This window comes from Myotis yumanensis, unplaced genomic scaffold (assembly GCF_028538775.1).
Source record: "Myotis yumanensis isolate MYYU_CA2020_CCGP unplaced genomic scaffold, mMyoYum1.0.hap1 SCAF_9, whole genome shotgun sequence".
Taxonomy (NCBI): Eukaryota; Metazoa; Chordata; class Mammalia; order Chiroptera; family Vespertilionidae; genus Myotis; species Myotis yumanensis.
This window is the reverse complement of record NW_027223760.1, coordinates 10116107-10129056: the sequence shown is the minus strand read 5'-3', so window position 1 is coordinate 10129056 and position 12950 is coordinate 10116107.

Sequence of the window (12950 nt, the reverse complement as noted above, 5' to 3'; positions counted from 1 at the left end):
TAACCGGTTTGGCTCAATGGATAGAGTGTCGGCCTGCGGACTCAAGGGTCCCGGGTTTGATTCCGGTCAAGGGCATATACCTTGGTTGCGGGCACATCCCCAATAGGGAGTGTACAGGAGGCAACTGATCGATGTTTCTCTCTCATCGATGTTTCTAACTCTCTATCCTTCTCCCTTCTTCTCTGTAAAAAATCAATACAATATATTAAAAAAAAAAAAAAAGAAATGTACACTAATGATACTATACTTTTCTATATGTATATTTTCTTCAATCCAATTTAACAAAGCATAATTGGCCATTGAGCTCCCTCCCTGCTGGTCAGGGGGTGGTGCTGAAAGTTCCAACCCTCTAATCACATGATTGGTTCCTCTGGAAAACTCGGGTATGGTTGAAAGGGCCTTATGCTGAATAACTAAAGACACCTTTATCTCTCTCATCACTTGGGAAATTCCAGGGTTTTAGAAGCTCTGTGCCACAAACACTCAGTGTAGAGTGTCACTTACACTCCTGTTAAGGACCCAATTCAAATGTTGCCTTTCTCCCTAAAGTCGGGTCTGCTCTCCTTATCTCTACTCCCTCCCTGCACCCTTCCACTGAAGGCTTACCATGTGTAGGATAATTACTGTTCGCCTGTCTTCCTCTCTCCCCACAGAGTGAGCTTCTTGAGCCCCTGAGCTCCTGGTACACACCATAAACATCACAGTTTTGGGAAACTCTAAGTGATTGATTATTGAATAAGTGAAAGAACACATGACATTTTCTATATGTTGATGAGACTATTATCTGGTAAATTTGCTGACGTCGGGGCTGTGCCTAGTAACCATGTCAGATTACAGATACTGAAGGGACTTTTGTATCAAGTCTTAATGGTAAGTATTCAAAATAGATTATTTATTTTCCATTCCCTTTTCTCACATCACTGACCTGTATTTGGAACTATATTTTACAGGGTATGCGAAATAAATAACTTGATTTGTTTCTTTGAATATTAATCAAAATTAGCAAGTGTCTTAATTTGTTTTGCCAGATAAGTGCCTATTATTGATAAGAAAGCTTATTTTCTTCCACTTATCTATATATATAAAAGGCTAAGTGACCATCCAACCAGCTGGTAGAGAAGACACGCACTGACCGCCAGGGGGCAGATGCTCAACGCAGGAGCTGCCAAGCTGCAGTGACTTGGCAGTGGCAGTTCTCAGGTGACACACCCCAGAACCAGAGAGGTGGGAGCCCGATTCCTCATGGAGCCGTGTGATTCCACCAGGCCAATGGACCCCACCTGCAGGAGGGACCCTGCTCACTCTGCACCGCCCCAGGTGCAGTCAGCTGGGGAGGGACCTCAGAAGGTTGTCCCCAGGGTGTGTCCAGCCCATCTCGCCCAGTTCAGCCCCACTGGCCACCTTCTAATTAATTTCCTTTCAATGTGCACGAATCCGTGCACCAGGTCACACTAGTTGTAAATAAATGAAGAAACATGGTGGGAAACCGTTTTTTCACATCTGTTCTGAATTTTTTTTTTAATCCTCACCAAGGATATGTTTTTTACTGAATTTTAGAGAGAGAGAGGAATGAAGAGAGAGAGAGAAAGAGAGAGAGAGAGAGAGAGAATCCATTGCCTACTATATGCGCCCTGACCAGGGATCAAACACACAACCTAGGGTATTCCCTGACCAGAATCAAACCCACCACCTTTTGCTGCATGTGAGGACACTCCAACCAACCGAGCCGCTCAGCCAGGACTGTTCTGACTTTTATAAACACACCTATCTTACAATATTCTTTAGCCTTCTTGTTGCCTTTAAGGATGGGATCTATCAGACTTTACAGAATTGATAAAAAGTCTTTGTCTATGGCAACTGTGTATTCTCAACCGCACATATTTCCACTTCAGCTCACCAAAGGAGGGACTGCTTTTATTTCCCAAACAGGAAAGCTGGGTCATCTAAAAGGGTCATGAAACAGACTCTTTCCTAATCAGAGACCTAGGAGCCTGGCCATGCGCACCTTGGCTCCTGTGGCTTTGGAGACACTGCTGTGGGAGTGATTTTTCCGTCGCAGGAGAGACACCGTGATTTTCCTCATTGCACTCCAGTTTCTCGAGAATGTGCATGAAGTCAGATGTTGAACTAAACTCTAGATTTCTGTCTTCTGTTTCAAGTACATTCCATACGGATTACGGCACAAGTGTAGGTTATACCACTCAGCCTCCCTACACACTGTGACTCATAAGGAAACCCCTTTTATCGGCTGCCAGCAAGTCAAGAGCTTGGGAGAGCAGTGTTTGAGAGCATGTGTTCAGAGCGGGCCTGGGCTGGGCTGGAACGTGGTGTGCATTCCGGGTTGACAAGAGTGTACCGTTTACCACTGCAAGGCAAGGTGGAGCTGTTGATGCTGAAAAAGAGTCAAGGAGACTGCAAATACTTAGCAAATGAGGGCAAATTCTTAGTAAATGAGGGGGAAAGTAAATAAGGTCATCGTTCTCTCTGCCTCTGTTTATCTTTCTTCCTCTCTCTTTCTCGTTACTGTATTTTCAAAGCTGAGACATTAAATGTAAATTTTCCAAAGTCCCTTATTCTTCATGTAACAGATCAGCCTCAGTGTTAGTTCTTTCTGCAGCTCCACACCTATCTATCCCTAAGATCGCTAAACGTGTGATGCTGACTAATGTTAGTTTGCAACAGCATTACCATACAAGGCAGCTTTGAATTCCTCATGTTAACCTTTTACTACTCTTTTCAAGTTTCCCAAGCATTGCCAAACATCTTGAACTTTGCAGGATGATTATAAACGTTATAAACATAAACCTCTGATTCCACTTTGAAACCTGCTAAAGAATGCCAAAATTATATTAACAATGCCCATTTCAAATCAAAGCCCTGGAATACCATTTTGTTGGTATCATTGGGCAATTGACAAATGGGCAGTGCGACAGCTTTGCTGGTTTTCAAGATTATACAACCCAGAAACAATCCTTGGCCTGCGAAGCTGGCCTGTGTGTCTGGGTTGTTTGCAAATGCCTCGTATGTTTAGAAAGCTGCCCCTTTAAAATCTCCAAAACATTTGTTAGAAACACTTCATAATGTAAGTATGTTTCCTTTGGCATCTCAGCAGGGCAGTGCTTATTTTCAGCAAAATATGAAAGATTTGGTTGAGGAACAGAAAGGGTTTTGTCTTTAACAGGCTGTACGGGGCTGCTGCTGGTTGCATGGCCCAGAATCAATGCAGTACGAAGCCACTCCTTCACCAGGGAAGGCCTTTCCTTAATGATGACCTGATGCTGTTGGGGGATGCACAGGTGCATGGAAGAATCCCTGTGGAAGACCAACCCAGCAAAGGAAAACTACTTTTATGTGGATCCGACATGGTTTATATGAAAGGGAAGAGACATGTACACAGTGTGGCAGCACAGTGAAATAAATACAAATTCAGACCTTCGGGTCTATTATCAGAGTTCAAATTACGGTTCTTATGCTTCCTCATAGTGGCTTTGATCAAATTACATAATCCCACTGTCCTCAGTTTCCTTATCTACAAAATGATATAATAAAAGTATTTACCTTTGGCCCTGGCCTGTTTGGCTCAGTGGATGGAGCGTTGGCCTGCGGACTGAAGGGTGCCAGGTTTGATTCCTGTCAGGGGCACATGCCTGGATTGTGGGCTCGATCCCCAGCGGTGGGCATGCAGGAGGCAGATGATCGATGATTCTCTCTCATTGATGTTTCTGTCTCTCCCTCTCCCTTCCTCTCTGAAATCAATAAAAATATATTTTTTTAAAAAGTATTTACTTTCAGTGTTGCTATGAGGATTGATGATATATGTATACAGCATTTAGAACACTGACTAGCTCAGCTCATCAAAAGAATATTAAGGCAATTTTTAACAGAAAAGAGTGACGAAGAATGAATTTTGTTTAAAAAAAATGTTTTGGCCAAAATTTTCTCTCACATGATAATGCTTGCCCTAACACATACACATACAAGAAAGGTCATTGTAAAGCTATTAACTCTTCCTTTGGTAAAATCCATATTAAGTATTCTGATAAATGCTCTATGATTATCCCCCAAAGGTCTTTTGGCTGAAGATAAGTAATGGAAATTCCCATGTTCATTTTATAAGTAAAAAAAGCAAGAATTATTCTCAGCCTTTGATGGGAATGTTGAACCCTCCCGCGGGGAGGCACCCCTGGCCTCAGGGGCCCAGCCTGCCTGCTCGCTCGGCCTCATGCTGCCCTAGGAGTGGGCAGAGAGAAACCCTTAGCAAACATTCCCTGGTGAGGATGGTTTCACAATAGTGCCTTACAGATAGCTCGTAGATTTTGCAAAACTCTACAGGGCACTTCTTGATATTGGAAAATACTGGGTGCAGTGCTATTTGGTGGACAATCAATTCAGAATGAAAGTACTGTATGCCACTGTGGTCCTCTGCTGTCCTCCAGCTTCTCTCTTCCCCGTTTCTCCAGCCCGCATTTCAAGCCCTTTAGCAGAATTTTATTTGGAAGTCATTCATTTTTAAATTTAAAAATTTTTTTTAAAGAAATAGGGTAAATCACTGATTAAAAACAGGATCACAAGCCATTCTTTTTTTTTTTTTTTTGTAAATTATATGTCTTGACAAACTTCTGAACTAATATCAAGATTCTATCTCTTCTATTTGATTTTCTTCAATGGATTGCTACTTTAAATACCTGTCTCCTTTATGAAATATGAGATTGTGAACTTCTTGAGGGCAAGGCCTATAATGTATATAGTTTTATACCCACAGTACTTAGGAGCTTATGGGTGATGGGTAAATCCTCCCTCAATTTTCCTTATATTTCATAGACTTTGGAGAATAAACATGGCCCTGTATTCTAAGCACTTTCCCCGTGAATCTTTAGCAGCATTAATGGTGTTTCTTACCTTGGCAACTGGAGTGCTGAGGATTCCATTTGTCGAGCAAAAAATTCAAAAATTGAAGACTCTCATGGGAATACAAGCCTCCTGCTTGCTCCCAGGTCATGGTCCTGTACCCTGGAATGTACTGTGCTGAAAATAGTGCTCACCAGGTTTTCTGAGTCTAGGTTATTATGTGTTCCCGATGTTTCTAAACTCTACTACAGAATAACACGTAGTAGCATGCAGAATAAATTCACATTTTGCAGGAATTCTCCTATATGTATCGAATAATTCTGTTCAACAGAGGTTGCAGATACCATGGCTGCAAAGCAAATTACCCCAAACTTTTGTGAAATAAAGCAAGCCTTCATGTGCGTTTATGGAATCTATGGTTCAGGAATTTGGACAGGACTGAGTGGTTCAATTCGTCTCTGCTGATGTCAGGGCCTTCAATTGAAAGAAGCGAGGCAGGGGAATGGGATCATTTGAAGACTCATGTAGTCGCCTGTCGACGTTGATGCTGGTATTGACCTTGGAGCCTCAGCTCCTCTTCACATGGACCTCTCCACGTGGGTGCTCCCAGTGAGCTTCTCTGGGCTTCCTCACAGGTGACAATGGGTTTCATCCCTGAGACAGAGCCTGGGGAAGTCCTACTGCTTGTTATGACCTAGCGAGGAAGGCAGGCATGCCACATTCTCTTTATCCAGGGAGTTACAAAGTCCCTCTCAGGTTCCAGGAGAGGGAAGACAGACTCCAGGTAATGAGTGACAAGGCTCTGGAACAGCATGTGGGACCAGAAAGATTACTAGGACTATTTTGAAAATGCAATCTGCCACTTCGGAATTTATATCCCCATTTTATCGATGAGAAATTAAGACAGATAAGTTCTGTGGTTGTTCAGAACATTCAGTGTTTACTGTGAAAGTACTAAAACTGCTAGTGACATGTTTATGTTTTCAGAAAAAAGACAGTACATGAAACTTGGCTTAATTTTACCTGGAGAAAAATAGAGTAACATGAAAAACATTTCAAAACTATCATTGACATATAGTCACATTTGGTAAGAAGAATAAGACCCTTTTTGTAAGTTAATATAAGATGTTAACATAACTTTTATCCACTGACTACTTCATCTTCATCTCCAACCAGAGGTGTGCTTTTTTTTTGTTTTTTGTGTGTGCACGGTTGCTGGTTTTTTCAGATCCAGATTTCAAGTTCTAAACCATAACCCTCCACTTGACTCAAGTTCAACAAATTCCAAAGCAAACTCATCATTTTTTTTTTCTCAAGAGAGAACAATTACCTGTGACTTGAAAATGGGTCAGATAAGAATGAGACGGTGAGGGGAGCAAGCCAAGCACACTCCAGAACCAGTCCCTCAGGCACTTCCTCTTGTCTCTTGCACAGACTCCCCACCATCCCTGGCTGTGGAAGAGGCACCCTGCCTAAGAAAGATGTCCCCAAATGGCGCCCATTTCATCTCTCCAGTCAACAGAAACCCAAGCTTCAGAACTAAACAGCTGCCTGGCAATCCCATATCTTCCAGCTCAAGACTGAATTCTAAATAACTATGCATCATAGTGCTCCCTGTCATCTGCCAATTCAATAGTCATTTCCTTTCTTCCTAGATCAGAAAATTATTGTTCTGGGGAGCTACGTGCCCAGCCCTCATAGCATGAATTATGATTGGATAAGTCAACCGTAGCTACTATTTTCCTTTTCCTCTGAGCATGTGACCTAGTTCTAGCCCATGAAATGGATCACTAGGTAAGTCTATTAGGGGCTCCAGAGAAAGATTTTCCTTCTTGCTAAGAGAGTAAAATACTCCTTTTCCCTCTCTCTGCTTTATACTTTGGGTGCTGTTATGTGAGGGAGGGGTGCTTGAATAAAAAGACAAACCTGAGAATGGAAGGCAACACATAGAGGATGGCATAGCAGAGAGGTTAAAAGAGAGCTTCTTAGAAGCCAAATTTGTGCTAGGCTATGACTTGTCTTTAAAGCACTCTTAGTTTTTAGTTACTTGTTGCCAAAAGCATTCCTAACTGATGACTCATCCCTCTCTGGCAAACTGTCAGAACTAACCTTGGTATGCCTCTCGGCCTTGTTTATGGTAGGCATCTATATTTTTTGGCCTCATTTGGAAACCTGATATCCATTCTGCGTTGTAAACCCCCTAATCTGGCTCAATCCTTCCTATACTCCCTAATATTACCTCTTAGGGAGTCTGCCTTCTGTGAACTGCAAACTCACTTGTACTCTCAACCTCTGCACCTCTTTGCTCCAGCTGATGATCTGTTACCCAGCAAGGTCTCTGTTTCTTCTGTAGTACTTCAGGTAGAGACCAGTTATTTTTTTCTCCATATGGGCATTTCCCAGTGCTTATGAGGTAGGTGTCTTACTTATTCTCCATTGTTATTTCCACTAATTCCCTTTTTTTCCCCTTCCTAACAATCAAAGCTTTTTGAAGTATAGTAAATGACCTCAGACTTAACCAGTCATTTCTACCTTTAGATGGCATCTATCAATTTCCAGAACACTGTGTTTTTGATAACTTTAGCCTCTAGATCACTCTTCTCTCCACTATTTTCCTTGCTGTTACTCTTGGTGACTTCAACATATTCACAGATGTCCATCCACATTTGGGCCTGTTATTCCCCAAGTTCCTCAAATCTAACAATCTTGTCCTCTATCCTGCTTGGCTGTAACTCTGAGGAGAGGAAGAATCAATGGGACCTGACCAGGTCTCTGGGCTCCTAAGCATAGCCCTCTTTTTTAAACTATACCATAATGCCTTCACGACCACTACTTCTGGTGATACCAACTCAAATGGCCCTCTCTGCATTTGATAATAGCTGACTCTAGTGACTATAACTGGCTATAAGGATTTTATTTTTTGTTGTGTTTTTTTTTTTTTTTTAATGTGTGTGGATGTGTGTTATTGTCTGAAGGTCAAGATATCCCGGAGAAGCCCAGCCAGCATGGCTCAGTGTTGACCTATGAACTAGGAGGTCATGGTTTTTTGATTCCCGATCAGGGCACATGCCCAGGTTGTGGGCTCGATCCCCAGTGTGGGGCGTGCAGGAGGCAGCCAATCAATAATTCTCTCTCATCATTGATGTTTCTATCTCTCTCTCCCTCTCCCTTCCCCTGTAAAATCAATAAAAAGATATATGTTTTTTAAAGATATCCTGGGGAAAATTATTGAATAAAAATCAATAGTAGCCTTCACAAATGTGAGCATGAAATGCAATTCAAAACAGGCATGAAAGTTAATGATATCTTGTTTTGAGTATTTCAAAATACATTATCAGATTAAATAGAAGCTACAATGGCATCTGTTTCCCATGAAGAGAAAAAAATAATTAGCTAAACTAAATATAATTTAGCTAATGGTAAATATATGAAAAGTGCACCCATGTACCCAACACAATGATTCCTTTTCACATACAAGAGTATTCAGTGTAATCATGAAAGTTGACATGGAACACTTAAACCAGGAGAGGTCAAAGAAGGGCAGAGAGAAGCTGGTAAGAATTTGTGGTAAAGTGCTATGAAATGGAGACAGCACAGGAGTCATAAGTTTTCTGAGGAAGTAAGTGAACACATAGAAGACAAGTTCAGATCTGCTAGGGCAGATCTTGAGACAAAGGCTTAATACAGATCTTGGGTGGTGGTGTCTACTTTGTAACCATGGTGAAGTTGGTGAGCTTAAACACTGCATGCTGGAAATTCCTTAAGAGTGAGTCAATAATACATCTTTTGCCTTTGATGAAATTGGGTTGAAATACTTCAAAGTCAGATTTTGAAATCTATGCTTGAAGACTTCAGAGTCATAGAAGTTTCGCCTATCCTTGATTAAAGAAAAACAAGTCTTAGCTCCCCATTTCCAAAAAAATAAAAATAAAAAAAGATACAACGAACATGAAGGCCAGTGAGTCTCTTGAGCAACTGGTATTTATTAACGGAATTAAATCACCCAATCCACTGATTTCTCAAAACTATAACTGCAATCCAAGCGTTACAAGAAAAATTTCTTCTGCTTAGAGATGAATAGGATATGTGTGCATTCTGTGAATGAGTTCATGATTTATTATTCTAAGATGGTCTGTTCCAATAAGATAGTAAATGTATTACCTTAATATACTTCATCAACGGATAATGTGTCAGAATCTTTTTTTGAACTTCCTGGGTCTAAGGAAAGACATTTCTCTCCTCTTTTTTCTCATGTAACCCCTCTGTTCTCAAGTACCCACTGCTGATTAGGGGAAAAGAGAATCAGAATTCATCATTATACCGTCTCTAAAAGCAAGATAGTGGCTTCTGCAGAAGGGAAAAGCACATCTCTTTTCTTACTCTCTATGGTACCTTTATCTTGGTTCATATTTTGCTATTTTCTCCCTTCCAATCTAATCCCTTTCAGGGTAAGGGTCTCTCTACTGCTAACTGCACAAGTGTGGTTGTTAAATGCCTGCTATATTGAGTGCAAACAGGATAAGCTATATCTTAGAACTTAAATGGGATTTGGATGATAGAAACTTTCATTTATTGACCAATAGAAAATAAGTAGAACAAAAGATTATTCATTATCTACTTTGAAAAAAATGCATGAATCTAGATAAAAACTTTTATTACTTCCCTATCTTTTCCTCACTGCAAGAGGATTTAACTAATCTATTAACTATCTTGTTCTCTTGTGAAGTGTTCAAAGGACAGCGTATCTGAAACAATTCCTTTTTACCTGATTAACACTTTAAAGTGGCGGGAAACTTTGAAACCTTTCATTCTCTTATAAGGCCAAACTAAACATAAATCAGGACAAAGAATCAAATGTAGTGGTTCTGTATCTCCCTGGCAAAGTAATTTATTGTTCTAGGAAATTCCTAATATGCATGCAGTTAGCATCTTTGGTAGTGAATTGTGGCTTTGGTCAAATTTCTTGGGCCTTTACAACTCCTAACCAGCCTGTTTCTACCTCAGACCCAAAAGAGTGGAGGCTAGACAGGCAGACATATGAAGAGTGGACATGTTAGTACGTAGGAAAATTGTTTCAACTTATTCCCATTTAGCCATGTTTTGGGGAAGAGAGGGAGTGAATTTAAGGAGAAGCACTATCAGTCAAACAAACAGAAACTGAAAAAAATCAAATTATTCTGGGTTTTTGTCAGAATATGCTGCTATTCCCACTATACAGAAATACTTCACACTGAGGGAAAATACATTCATGATTTGCTAATCTGAAGAAGAATAAATCTACTACTATTCCACATTTGTTTCCTTTTTACAATAGGTTGCCATGAAAAAATTCTTAGAAAACCAAATCGAGTTGCAATTTGTGTATCAGAGTAATCCTTGTTAGATTTATCTCAAGAGAAGATAGTTTTTCCTTTTTTCTAAAAGAAAAATAACTCCCACAGGACTTGAAAACTAACAACTTAAATGCCTTGATTTATTTTAACGTTTCATAAAACTTATCCCTTTATTGTAATGAAAAGTCTAGTTTCTGTTTTGGCAGAAGCAGCCTTTGTTTGGGTCGTTTTTAATCCTTGGAGACAGCTCCCCCTGCTGTAATAAGTGCTTAATTGCAGAAGGATTTTTTTTTTTTAACAGGAGGCTGAGTGCCCTTGTTCCATAGACTGGATTTACAGCTAAAATTCTGCACAGCCTGCTTGAGAAAACAAGGCAAGTATAGCTGATTGGACTATATTTTGTCTAAGGAGCACTGAAGAAACAAGACAAGACTGGTAGCCCTAACCGGTTTGGCTCAGTGGATAGAGCATCGGCCTGCGGACTGAAGGGTCCCAGGTTCGATTCTGGTCAAGGGCATGTACCTTAGTTGCAGGCACATCCCCAGTGGGGGGCGTGCAGGAAGCAGCTGATCGATGTTTCTCTCTCATTGATGTTTCTAACTCTCTATCCTGCTCCCTTCCTCTCTGTAAAAAATCGATAAAATATATTTTTTAAAAAAAGACTGGTAAACGAGGGGGAGTTGCAGAAAGGGGGACCCCCGCCCCCTCGAGATGGTGCTCATCTGAGAGGCCTGACAGATAGTGGCTGCAAAGCTCCCTTTCCTTGGGAGTGTGGACTGGCATCCGAATGCAAGGATATCAAACCCTGAGCGATGGAGATGAAAGGAGAGCCCGTGAAGCATTGGGCAGAGGAACCCAGGGGAGCAGTCTGCCTGGGAAGCAGGGTGTGTGCCTTCCCAGGGAAAGAACACGCCTAATGTCAGCAGAAAAGCCGGAGAGATTCACCAGGGTGTGTGGCTCCAGAATAGAAAGCCTCCTGTGGGTTGCAACCAGCCGTGACCTAAAGGGACCCTCTGCTTTCCTGAAAGGCATGATACAGAGCCCCAGAAAGCATCTAAATTGTGTGGCAGGGAGAAGAGAAAGAGGGTCCTCCCACCTCCAGAGAGAGTCTGAGCTGCCACTTCAGCTGCCAGCAGGGCAAAGCAGGGACTTAAAAAATATATGTATTTTTACTGATTTCAAGGATGGAGAGGGAGAGAGAGAAACATCAATGATGAGAGAGAATCATTGATCGGCTGCCTCCTGCACGCCCCACACTGGGCATGTGCCCCCACCGAATCGAACCATGGTGTCCTGATTCATGGGTTGACACTCAACCACTGAGCTATACTGGTTGGGCAGAGAGCAGGGATTTTATGACCCACACTGAAGATAGCTGGAATCACGAACGGAGCTGGGAATTTCGGCCTCAGCTTTATGAGATCAGCTGTGTGGAGAACCTGCATGGGGCTGACTTTGTAATCCCTTTTCCTTGATGGGAGTGCAGGGACAATGAGTCCTAGCAAAGCAGTTTTCTGCTTGTTTCTTTCTTTATGGTTTTTTTTTGTTTGTTTTTGATGGCGCCCCATGATATCCACTGGGAAGTCTTATATTGGGGAGAAAGAGCAGCAAGAGCCGGGCTTTCTGTCTGCATTTGGCGAGGCTGACACAAAGGCCCTGTGAGTTCAGCCAGCGGTTACGGGGAAAGGTGGGGTGGAGTACATCTACCTCTCCTGTAGGCTAGGAGCACCTCCCCAATAGGAAAACGGCTGGATTAGCTCTCTGAAGCCCCAGATACTCCCACTGGGCAACGTTTGGTGCTGAAAGGAATAGCTCAGAGGAGGATGATCCAAGAATAAGACTCTCATGGACTATTGTTTGGGACCAGGAGGAAAAGCTTAACACCCCTCCTGGGGGCTGGGAAGGCAATATGCTCACCGGAGATCAATCCTACTGGACCCAGGACAGCTGAAACTGAAAAGGCAGTAGGCTATATCCAAACAGAACCTACATCAGGCCATTTTAGGGGGAACTAGGGTCGGAGGACATGGTACAGACTGAAGAGTTGGCTTCAAAGCAGAGATTAATCTCGCCTCAGTGAGTGCCTGATGGCGAAATCTCTAAGTAAGGGGCCCCCTAGCCCTAGTTATGTTAGCCTGCCTCCACCCTAAAGACACTCTTCGAAAGACACTGGAGAAAGACCAGGCAACTACAGAGGGAGGCGGCCCTCAGAGAGCCTCAAACTGACCAGCTACAAATGGACACCAAGAGCCAAACTTGGACAGCCCCTGACATTGGCTGACACAAAGGCACCTCTCAGGAGGCCTGAAATCAGCATACAAAACAGTGAGCGTTGTGGAGACAAACTTCACTTGGCTTACTTAAAAAAAAAATTGTTTTGTTTTGCTTTTTTGTTGTTCTATTTTAAATATTTTTGGCTTTATTGCCTTGATATTATTATAATTATTAAGTTTTTGCTTTTCTCTCTTATTTCATATTTCTTATTGGCTTCCTTCCCTTTTTTTCCACCTTCTTTTGCTTTATATCTCTTCTTACCTTTGCATAACATGTTTTTCTTTCTCTTCTTGTCTTTACTGTTTTCATTTTCCTACTCTCTACTCTTATTTTGCTCTCCCTTCTTTCCTTTCAGAATCTTTTTTCTGCCCAGTAACCGTTTTATTTACTTATTTATTTTTTAACTATTAGCAATATCCTTTTCAGTCTTTTTTTATTGCCTTAGTATTTGTGTTCTCTTTTCTCTTTCCTAATTCTCTTTTCTCTTCGGTTGTT